The following is an 11,370-nucleotide window of genomic DNA, read 5'->3' as shown; positions in this document are numbered from 1 at the left end:
AGGCACTGAGTGACTACTCGCATGTGTTAGTGATGGTGGCTTGCGAGGCTTCAGTATTGTCGCTGCAGATAGGGCTCACCCCCACACCAAAGCTGTTGGAGGTGTACCTTTCCATGGAATTGTTTGGTTGATCCCAATTTCCTAGAAACGCCAATATTCAGTTTGGTGTGCCTTGCGGCTGAAGTAGATTCATCAAGGAGGTCTCGTCTCTTTCCTGGGGGTAATACCATGTCAGCTGCTTTGCATGAGCCACTTGGAAACTGTTTGGACCGCTCTAAAGCACTTGTAATTGACCTTACCTGTTGTGTCCATGCTAATGCTGAAATGTAAAGTTCACTGAACCAAGTTTTACTAATGAACCAAAACAATCAGTGGAAAGGATGAATGGCTTTATTTGTTTTCTCGAAGTAAACACTGTTTCATACATAATACATGATGCTGGCAATGCTACTTTCATTAGCAGACAACTTAGTCTACACTCTGTTTCACGATAGCTTGGTGAACTGTGGAGGCTACGGCTCCTGCGACCCAGTAAGAATGTCGGAGCGAGGCACATGGCAGCATGTCACAGGAGCGTCCGTGTCACCGCGCCAAATGCAAGGACCACCCACCAGAACCGGCTGTCAAATGCTCAGAAACCAAACGAATTCGGATGGACGTCCACTGCAGCAACATTAAGGCCTGTTCACACATGCAGCGGAGCGCTACAAGCATAGCGCTGACCTCGCGCTAAGCGCGTGATGACGGGAGCGTTCACCAGCTTTGTATCGCACCGTCGAAACTGTTGCTCATGGCAGACAATAAGTAGCTGACGGCACGTGAGGAGCGCTTCGCTGCATGTGAGAACCGGCCTTTACCGTCCGCTAGAGTAGCGAGGTCTTCAGTAACACTTTTATGAGGCAACCACATGCTCAATTTGCCCATGAATCTGTGGCGGGTGCTAATGCTAGGGCGATGTTTTGAGCGGAAGTGGTCGATTCACGGCTACAATTGTTTGAACGTCGATCACAAGCCATATTTTTCTCAAAAGTGTTGATCTATATTAAGTGTCGTTAATAAGTAACATATGTCTTAGTCTTTCTTCAGTGTCATGTAGTGTTGCGGTTCGAAGAATCTGACGGCAACACTACTAAAAGAAGAAGAGAAAAAAAAAAAAAACCTAGAACTATGTTTTGTCGCAGATGGCGCTCTTGCTGTGGCGATAACGAGGACTCGACCGTGGAGTGTTGTCATGTGCCTGGCTCCGATGCTCTTATTGGGTCACAATGTTTGCCAAGTGACTGTGAAACGGAGTATAGTGTCTCACCTGTACACGCTATAAAACAAATGAGATGCCAGGTGTAGCCACTTTTGCAGCTGTAGCCCTTATATTATTGCTTGCTATGCTGTTTGGAAGAATACATAAAAAGATCAGCTTACAAAGCCAAGTCTAATTTTTTGCACTCTTGCATGTTACGAAAATAAAAGCATCACGCCTGAACACCAACATCTGTCTCTAAATTATTCCTTGCTGAAATTAAAAATAAATATACTGTGAATATGAACCAATACAATCTCAAACAGGTTTAAGAATGGATTCAATAAACAATTACTTCAATCTGCAAGCCTGAAATCAAGTATGCGTGTGCAATAAATACCCTGGTCTTTCGACTATCCCCGTTGACACTTGTTCTCGAAGGATAGGGACTTCGTCGATTTCACGGCACTTCAAGCATTGGTCAGGCAACATGCTCGTGTTTATAGTTTCGGCTGTGCTATAGGAATAACAAAGGAGAGTCGTGTATTGCCGAGTCAAAGCAGAACTCTCAGGTCTAAAAGACTTCTTAAAAATGCACTAAAGCTGGTTTTGACTTTATAATTACATGACTCGAACATAAACTACTCACTTCACCAAGTCTAAGGATTCACAAATAATCTGTGAACATGTATTCTGCTTTTATCTTCATTCACTTATGAAACTGGTTGCGTATATAAAATATCCAATCAATCTTCCACACCTCCCCATTGCGAAAAGGAAGATTGAGATTCGTTGGCTTTTTTTTCTTGCCAAAAAACAGAAAAAGAAAAGGAATAGGTTTCAATGTGCACATTACGTTGAAGTGGGACAGTTACGGAAACAAATTTTGCATCTTCAAAGTTCATGAAGTAGGCAGATTACTTTCAAGTCATAAGAGAATAAAGTCAGAAACAACTTCAGCTCGCCTTCAATCAGATTTTCCCTTTAATCCAGGGACGTTTCACCTTCATAAGGTCATCAGTAGCAATTGGCATCCATTTAGGACTCTGTAATGGTAGATGTACAAGCTTGACCTCAAAGTCGCAGTGCCCTTCTTTCATGTGCTTGCAGTGCGACCCCCTCGTGCACTTGGTCCCAGACGGTGAAGCTGGTGCTGGACAGGATATCGTCCCCTGTAAAAGAGTCGTCCCAGTAGTCAAACGATCCGGCTACACCCTGAGCAGCGTATTTGTCCTCCCATGCCATTACCAACTTAAAATCAGTGAAAGCCTATTTTGAAGCAACAGAATGCATAAATGAACATGTCTATTCCATTCCCTTCGTACCGAACACCTGCCAGAATCCAAGGGATGCAAATCAAAATAAATAACATTGCATTATTTGCTCTTTTGAGACTCGAACTTAAACCAACTCAAACACTACCACAATTTTAAAGCTGGGAACTTCGAGGACACCTCTCCATATACTGAGATTACATGCTTGTCCCACTCCTGGCTAGTCCTCATCCTGGCTTGTCCTCAGCAGGGTTGGCCAGCGTGTTCTCATACTCCTGGGTTTTTAGTCTTGGAAGTTAAAGCTTTGGTTTTTGTCATTACTTGGTTGCTAGTAGATGCTGGAGGAAGCTCGTACTGTTACTTTGAAACATCAAGTTTACAAATTGAGCACTAACCCATATTGATGGCCAGATACAGAAGCTAGATTTGTCATGTCAAGGAGGTTGTCATAAAACAGTGGGCACGGGACTGAAATTAGCGGCGGAGCAGGCAACCGAGGCGCATTCGGGAGTATCGAAGAAGACAAGGTGTGTGAGTTTTGCGCGAAAGCAGGATGATCGGCCAGAGATGTGAGAATGTGGCGTCGAGAGAACTTCAACCGGGCTGACTTCATGACTGTTATCTGAGCCACATTAACCAGAAGAGAAGAGAGCTTAACAAGTGAACGACGCACTACGGCCGAGGAGGTAATTGACCAGGTTATTTCACCCAAGCACCACAGTAGTCATTTCAACGACAAAAAAAAAACGTCCAAACATCAGCACAGCAATACCAGAAGCGTGCCGAGGAATCGGGTTGTGTGTATATTTATACAGTCTCAAACTCGATCTGCCTCGATGGGCGGTGACTCTCCCAGCTGTAGATGACCGCTAGCCTGGGGCCCTTAACGTGCATCACGTAGTAGTGATACACGACCGCACGCCGGTACAATGCTCATCCAGATCGAAACGGGCAAATGTGGGGCTTGAACACACAATCCTGGGTTCTGCAGCGCGAGCTTTCACTCCACATTCTCCGAGCTGGTGCGTGGAAGCCCTCTCGGCCACCAATCCCCCGGTGCCAAGGAATAACATATAATAAATGACAACGGTACAGTCGTCTGCAACAGGTAGCTTTTCAGTGCCTTGAGCAACCAGGTTGAGATAATGTGACACTTTCCTGCCATATGTGGCTTGCAAAATAGAGATGTATAAGTCATAAAGCGAGTAATATGAATTTTTTTTTACTAAAGATATCAGCATTTGTATTTGGCTTCCACAACTTCTGAAAGCTACCTCTGAGTGCATAGATTGGTTTCTTCATAATCTTACCTATATGGAGAACTTCCCAGCTGGTAACGGGGCCGTGAAACGCAGACCCCCTGGAAGTCGCACAGGCGCCGAGGGCATTACACGGGGCCTGCAACATGTCCTCCGAGCCCGGCAGCCGGTGGATTCTGTTGGAATGATGGGGTAGGGGGAACACAAGCACTTGCAGATTAACGGACCTAAGAAAACCAGTAGGCAGGTACGAAAACATGCTACTCGCCCCCGCAGCGTTTGCCTCACTGGCGCTTTATGGTGAAACAAATCAGCGGCGAGCGACTGATGGAACACGCATCAGAAGAACAATGCGTCTTGAGTGGAACACCTTAGGACGGCGCTTTATAGCGCGCGTGAAGCGTTGGCTTAGCCAGGTTTTTTTGGAGTCCATGTCACATGAGCGAATGACATTTTAGTGAACAGCGACATTTGAGCGAATGGACGTTTTAGCGAATAACGGGGGCGCGCGTTAACCCATCCGCCGCGCTGCGCTTTCGCCGCTTCGCGGCGACAGTCTGCGGCGGATCATAACAAAAATGTGAACTCATTTGGCCCACCCGAAAACGCCGCTTTGCGGCGTCCGACTATTCGCTAAAGTGTCATTCGATGAAACGTGGGCGTTCGCTAAAACGTCATTCGATCAAGAGAGTGCCTCCCATCTGTCGCTGGGGGGAAAGACTAAAAACAGACGACTGCGCACTCGGCTCGGTCGTACCACACCGATCGCCTAATCCGCTGCTTTTCCGTAACATTCCGTTTTACTTTGCTATACTCCTTTCACGTGCAACTGAACTGTTTGTGAATGATGCGAAGTGTACAGAGACGACGTAACTCACCTTAGCGAGCGCCATGGGGCGGTTCTCCGGGTGCCAGCGCTGCGGGAGATAAGTCATAAAGCGAGTAATATGAATTTTTTTTTACTAAAGATATCAGCATTTGTATTTGGCTTCCACAACTTCTGAAAGCTACCTCTGAGTGCATAGATTGGTTTCTTCATAATCTTACCTATATGGAGAACTTCCCAGCTGGTAACGGGGCCGTGAAACGCAGACCCCCTGGAAGTCGCACAGGCGCCGAGGGCATTACACGGGGCCTGCAACATGTCCTCCGAGCCCGGCAGCCGGTGGATTCTGTTGGAATGATGGGGTAGGGGGAACACAAGCACTTGCAGATTAACGGACCTAAGAAAACCAGTAGGCAGGTACGAAAACATGCTACTCGCCCCCGCAGCGTTTGCCTCACTGGCGCTTTATGGTGAAACAAATCAGCGGCGAGCGACTGATGGAACACGCATCAGAAGAACAATGCGTCTTGAGTGGAACACCTTAGGACGGCGCTTTATAGCGCGCGTGAAGCGTTGGCTTAGCCAGGTTTTTTTGGAGTCCATGTCACATGAGCGAATGACATTTTAGTGAACAGCGACATTTGAGCGAATGGACGTTTTAGCGAATAACGGGGGCGCGCGTTAACCCATCCGCCGCGCTGCGCTTTCGCCGCTTCGCGGCGACAGTCTGCGGCGGATCATAACAAAAATGTGAACTCATTTGGCCCACCCGAAAACGCCGCTTTGCGGCGTCCGACTATTCGCTAAAGTGTCATTCGATGAAACGTGGGCGTTCGCTAAAACGTCATTCGATCAAGAGAGTGCCTCCCATCTGTCGCTGGGGGGAAAGACTAAAAACAGACGACTGCGCACTCGGCTCGGTCGTACCACACCGATCGCCTAATCCGCTGCTTTTCCGTAACATTCCGTTTTACTTTGCTATACTCCTTTCACGTGCAACTGAACTGTTTGTGAATGATGCGAAGTGTACAGAGACGACGTAACTCACCTTAGCGAGCGCCATGGGGCGGTTCTCCGGGTGCCAGCGCTGCGGGAGATCGGCCTTCGAAAGCTCGGCAGCCCGTTCAGCTCGCCGAAGAGGGCTGTAGCTACACTTCGATGCTTCACGGAGACACCGAGTCACTTGCTGGCGAAAAAGGGTCTCCGCCAAAAAGTAGAAAGGCTCACTCGCGTCGCACATCACCGTGCTGACGTTGGGGGGACTCACATCAACATCCGACCGCCGGAGACCGGGACGCATATTGGTGCTTCGTATGCTCCCAGGGTAAATTCTTTCGCGTCAAACGAAGTAACGTACATTTCGAGGTATTTCCGGTCTCTTTTTTCCGTATGCCGCGTCCTCGTTCAAGCAGTAGCAGTGGATTTCTAAGAGCCACAGAAAAGGCCTTCCGCAATGGCTGCGGAGAAGAGACGACACCGCTTTGTTTACCCCCGAGCTCCCGCCCGGAGCCATCCTCCAATCAGAGCGCGGCGAGGTGACGTCACGCCACCGGCCTGCGCGAAAGAGCAGACGGCTTTCCCTCCGTATAGACCTTTTCATTTCAATAGTTGCCTGACCGGCGGGTAGAGGGCGCTGGCGCACTCGGCGCCATTAGGTTGCTTCAATTCGGTTTCAACGTGCACGCGAAGGTGATGCTGTTTCATGCCACTTTCGATGAATTTTGCGATACGAATTTCTTTCTTGTAGCACACAGCGAATGAAACAATAGTATTGAGCCACTTGGCAAACCACGAAGTGGTTTCGAGCCTAATTTGCGATCTTTTCTTACTAACACTATATGCGTCTGATTCCATCCATCATTAATTTCGGCCCGGTTCGGCGGTGAAACTATAGTGCGTTGATGCACAGTGAAAAGTACCGTTGTCCACGGTCGTACTCGCGGACACTAATTTCAAGAAGAAAAAAAAAATAAAGAGCAGGACAAGCTCCCCCTGCAGGTGCGCTCGTTGCCTGCAGCCGTGCCTTGTCTGTGCGTGGACCGAGCGGTACGGAAGGTAGATAGCTCGCGCTCGAGTCAGATATTGAGCTGATCATCTTATATTGCATCAGTTCTTAGTGAAAAATCAGGTCGACAACATGATTAACAATCTGCTGAATCATCAAGAACAGATGAACTGACAAGTTTACTGTTCGATGTTTGGTTTCCGTACACCAAACTTTTCTAACTTCGAGACTGGAAACGTTTTTTATAATAACTAGGAAAGTTTAATATAATCGCGTAGATAATATAAAAAAGTGATATTGTCTCGGCCTGTTCTATTTAAACAAATTAAGTGCTGGAGAAATATTTTGATAGACCAGCCTAGGCTGACTAGAAAATTTCTTTGCCTAAAGTACTCATTTACAGCATTTCAAAATATTGGCCTTATTAAATAAACTTTTTGTTATATGGACATTTGCTTACGACGTTCTCAAGGTATGAGAATAGCAAGATAAGTGAATGCCAGATTTCAAATAAAGTCTGATATTCATCTTCCGTAAAATTTGCCGAATGAAATTGAAGAGCGCAAAAGAAATGATCTCCGATAAGTTTGTGTGAAGTCGAACGCCAGGCACCACCCAATGAACCTGTGTAGAAAGCTGTTCACTGATTTGAAACGATGCGCTTTGCACATTTGGACGCCGCCATGTACTGAAAGTAACTCCCTATTCGAAGTCGACAACCGGCTGCACTCGGGTGATTTTCATACAGAAGGATTCTTTTCGGCGTCACATTTTGTGAATCATAGGCACTGTCAAGCTGTCTGTGACAGTTTCTTACGCGGGGAGTCAAAATATCTGTGTTAAAATAGATTAATTGAAACTGCATGATTATATTATAAAATGAATTAAGCAACTGAAAGACTATGGACATGGGACCAAGCACGATATACAATTCCGTGGAATTCACAAATAAACCGATAAAGCGAATGCTTATATCACACACGCGATTAAGAACGTAAAACAGATATAGGTGTGATATTGCGAACAAACAAGTTGCCTAATGTTAAGGTACCATTATTCCTAGCATAAAAAAATAATTCGAACTAAACGTTTCTTGCCACGTCTTGTCCACAAGTTCCCTAGTATTATCAAGAGAAACTGCTCTCGATCTGTTGTAACTACAAAACACCATGCTTTCAGGAAAAACACGTGGCTAATTTCGCCGAGTGTTTTTGTTTCCTTCCTTGCAACCCATGCGCACTCATATATGTAATTACATTGGGCTTCCTATTCCAAATGTTCCGCCCTTATTAGTAACCAGACCTCAGTTCTCATAAGTTATTGGTATTTGAACCCTCGAGGCTTTCTTCGAGACAGATATGTATTCAACGTACGGAAGTGCTAACGCTGATTCCTGTTCCTATAAAACCTTTTCACACGTATTCCGCACGCCGACGGTAAAAAATATTCAAAACGTGTTACAAAATCAACTACAGAAGTTGCGCGCATAATGGTGTAATGCAATTGCATGGTAAGTATAAGTATCGGACAACACTTTACGAAGTAAGGCAAGAGACGCGGTAAAACACGACGAAAAACACGGGTTTAACGCATCCGCCAAGGCGCGGACGGGAGAGCGGAGCAACAAGTTGAAGCAACCTAATGGCGGCAGCATCACGTGATTCCAAGATGGCAGCGCCCATGCGGCGGAGGGTGAAAAGGTCTATAGACCTTTTTCGCTTACTCTCGCCCCCGACCGCCAAGAAGGCATATCCGGTATGGGCGACGAAAAAAATATCAGAAAGTTTCAACCTGCAAATGGTAAAAAAATAAAGTGGAGGCAAAACGAGAATCTGTGACAGTTACCTTTATGTCCTAAATTCCTTCTATTGGCGTGGCAACGGCAAAACAATGTTTTCGCCCATACTGGAAGTGACGACAATTCAAGATGGCGGCGCGCTTGCGGAAAAGGTCTATAGCTCCTACGGAGCAGAGTAACGCAATCCTTTGAACCCCGTGTTTTGCCGACAACATGGCCGACAGAGCGGCTCGGCGCGAGTCACGTGGTACTCAGGGTTCCAGGAGGCGACCCGCCCTATGGGAGAATACATGGAGATCGACACAACACGGCTGATTAAAAAATGAACGGCGAGTTCACACTTTTCAAAACTAGTCTGTCGTGAAGTTAGTAAAGCACTAAACACTTTATCAAAGTTTTAACAATATCGGATGCGTGTGCAAATTTTGAGAAGGCAATTTCCAAGGCAATGGCGTTTGAAGCAGACGATTTTTGCTCGCAGCGGAGATGGGCTTTTCGGGTTGGCCGGAGCGGGTCACGTGAATGGTGTGACGTCGCCGTGTCGTCTGCTGCATGATGCCGCTCAGGCAATTTTTTAAAAAAAAGTCAGGTCCTTGCGGGGCACAAAACTTAGCGCAAATTATTCTAAAGTGTTCCATTATTATGTCAAAAATGATTGCGATTCCGTACATTCCCACAATACTGGAGAAACAACGATTTTCTCACGTTCTCCATGCATTTCTGACCGCAGTTGGAACCTCCGGGCGTTCGCCGCTAGTCGCCGAGAGGCGGCGTTCTAGATTGCGCTACTCTGCTCCGAAGGAGCTATATAGTGCTCTAGCCCACACCACATTGCTGCAGGCTGCACGCCCACACGCACGGATGGCACGCACGCTGCCCACACGTGTGTGTAACTCCTGGACAACGTAAATATAAAGACATCTACGGATAATATTTTTATGACGCATGATATTTCCTATCTGTGTTAGAAAACAGTGAAACATTGATAAATTGCCCAAGAATTTGTAAGGTCACGTGATATATTAACTTTAAAACAATAAAATGTAACCTATTTATTTCTAGATCCTATATTTACTTGTAAGAAAGCATAATATGTATATAAAAACAAATTATGTCCTTAAATTATAAGTCACGTGACCTTTTGCGTGGATGGAGCCTTATCTCCTCCCGACTTGGCAACGTCCCCGCGAGTGGATGTAGTTCCAGCCATTTTCTCACCGCGAAAAATGGTAAATTCCGCCATCTTGGACGTTGCTGCTTGTCTGGCAACTTTGCTTTCTCCTCTCGACGTTTGCAATTCTCGGAGCGAGAAGGAAGCGAGAGAGGCTGCGCCAAGGCGCTCGTTGCTTGCAATGGGAGGCAAGAGGAGGAAAGGCGCATGGAACAACAGAGTTGCAACTAGGGGTGTCGCGAACTTTTGTCGAACCAGATTTTTTGGTCAAACTTTCGGGGTTCGACTGGGTCGAACCGGTTCGACGAACCTTCGAACTTTTCACCAGATTCGACCGGTTCGACTTTGTGGAGAGTGTGGCCAGATCTCGATACAAGCATGTCTAGGTTTGGCAATTTTTTTTCTTTTGCAAAGGGTTATTTTATATTGTGAACAACTGCAATTAAAAGGAACTAATTCTAATCAATGAAAAAGTTAATAATTTAATTTTTAGTGCTGTATTAACTGAAATAGCCAATCAGCGCTGCACTTAATTAATCTCTTAGCCATTGTCATCCAATCCGAAGCCAACTGGCCAGCCTGTCGCGCATGCGCACACGAGTCGAACCTCAATAGAAGGTTCGTCGAACTTTCCACTAAAGGTTCGAAAAAGTCGAACCTGGTCGAACTCGAACCGCGGCCGGTTCGCGACACCCCTAGTTGCAACAGACCGGGCGCCTGCTCTCGTGCAGGCAACACTGGCGCATATCCTTTCACGAATCCTCTCCCTCAGGCGCCGCCATTAAATTGCAAACGCTCTCCAGGTTATGGTGTTCTAGAACTGGGCAGTGTGTCGTCCGCGCCGAGAAGCAACGGAGGGAGGAGGTCGGCGCAGCGATGACGGAGCGCAAGGACGCCAGGGGGCGCTGCGGGTAACAGGCGTGTAGAGTGCCTTCATACACACGCGCGCTTTTGCTTGAGTGGTGACATCTCAGCCATTTTTCCGCCCAATAGTTGTTTTATGCATTTTGAAGTGCGCGCGATCCGGTGTCACTCAGCTCGAGCGCGTAGCTTTGGCTAATATATACACGCCATTTTGCCGCCTAAGTCACGCACCGAGTGCGCGAGAGTGTCACGCGCTGGCACACTCAGGTCAACAATGGATGTCCTCACCCTGAGACAGACAGACATGTAGGCACCCTACAGGCGTGCTCCTTTCCGCTCGGATTGCCGTGTGGCCGTACTGCTTGTGATCGCGTAGTTCGCGTCGTCGCCTTGTTTTGCTGCAGTCTTTTTTTTTTTTTAATGGTTGAGTGAAATGGATTGTGATCATTGCCGTTCAGTGGGATGTAGACAACGTGTGCAATGACGGAAAAACGGCGGGACAAGAGAGACGGGACATGTTTTGTGTCGGGGCAGTGATTTCCCTACACCCCTCTACGGGGGTGTACTCCCCCCTTGTTTTTCTGAAAGCACCCCTTTAATTCGCAACGACTCTTATATTCTCAATGCCCCCCCCCCCCCCCCCCCTCCCCTCCCTAACCTCAATTATTGGGGCAGGTGCCGGGTTGCAACAGTGGCAACAGTGGCAAAGAAGCCCGTTCCCTTTTTCGTGCCCCTCTTCGAGTTCGATCGGCGTCAGTCGTCGTCCCGCAACATTAAAAGGAGTGACAGGGAGACTCTGCTTCGTGTAATGCAGGCAGTCATGGCAGTCGTCCTCTACATTTTTTTTCCGGACTTTTTGCAGTCGAAGTATCTGCTAAATCGGTTTGACACTGGTTTGGACACACCGAAGGGTCCTGTGCACGCTGACTGCATTAG

General features: G+C 47.1%; 1 long non-coding RNA gene across 1 annotated transcript; it reads right to left on the bottom strand.

Annotated features, from left to right (window-relative positions):
• Nucleotides 1-389: 389 nt before the first annotated feature.
• Nucleotides 390-4,718, bottom strand: LOC115332307. Its single transcript, XR_005717036.3, has 3 exons — nt 4,649-4,718; nt 3,822-3,946; nt 390-2,409 (listed from the first exon to the last, which is right to left on the bottom strand). It is a non-coding gene; the product is annotated as an uncharacterized LOC115332307 (long non-coding RNA).
• Between the last annotated feature and the right edge of the window lie 6,652 nt (nt 4,719-11,370).

This window comes from Ixodes scapularis, unplaced genomic scaffold, assembly GCF_016920785.2.
Source record: "Ixodes scapularis isolate PalLabHiFi unplaced genomic scaffold, ASM1692078v2 PGA_scaffold9__187_contigs__length_104089568, whole genome shotgun sequence".
In the NCBI taxonomy this organism is placed as follows: Eukaryota; Metazoa; Arthropoda; class Arachnida; order Ixodida; family Ixodidae; genus Ixodes; species Ixodes scapularis.
Note: the sequence above shows the minus strand (reverse complement) of the source record. Positions and strands in the feature narration are given on the sequence as shown.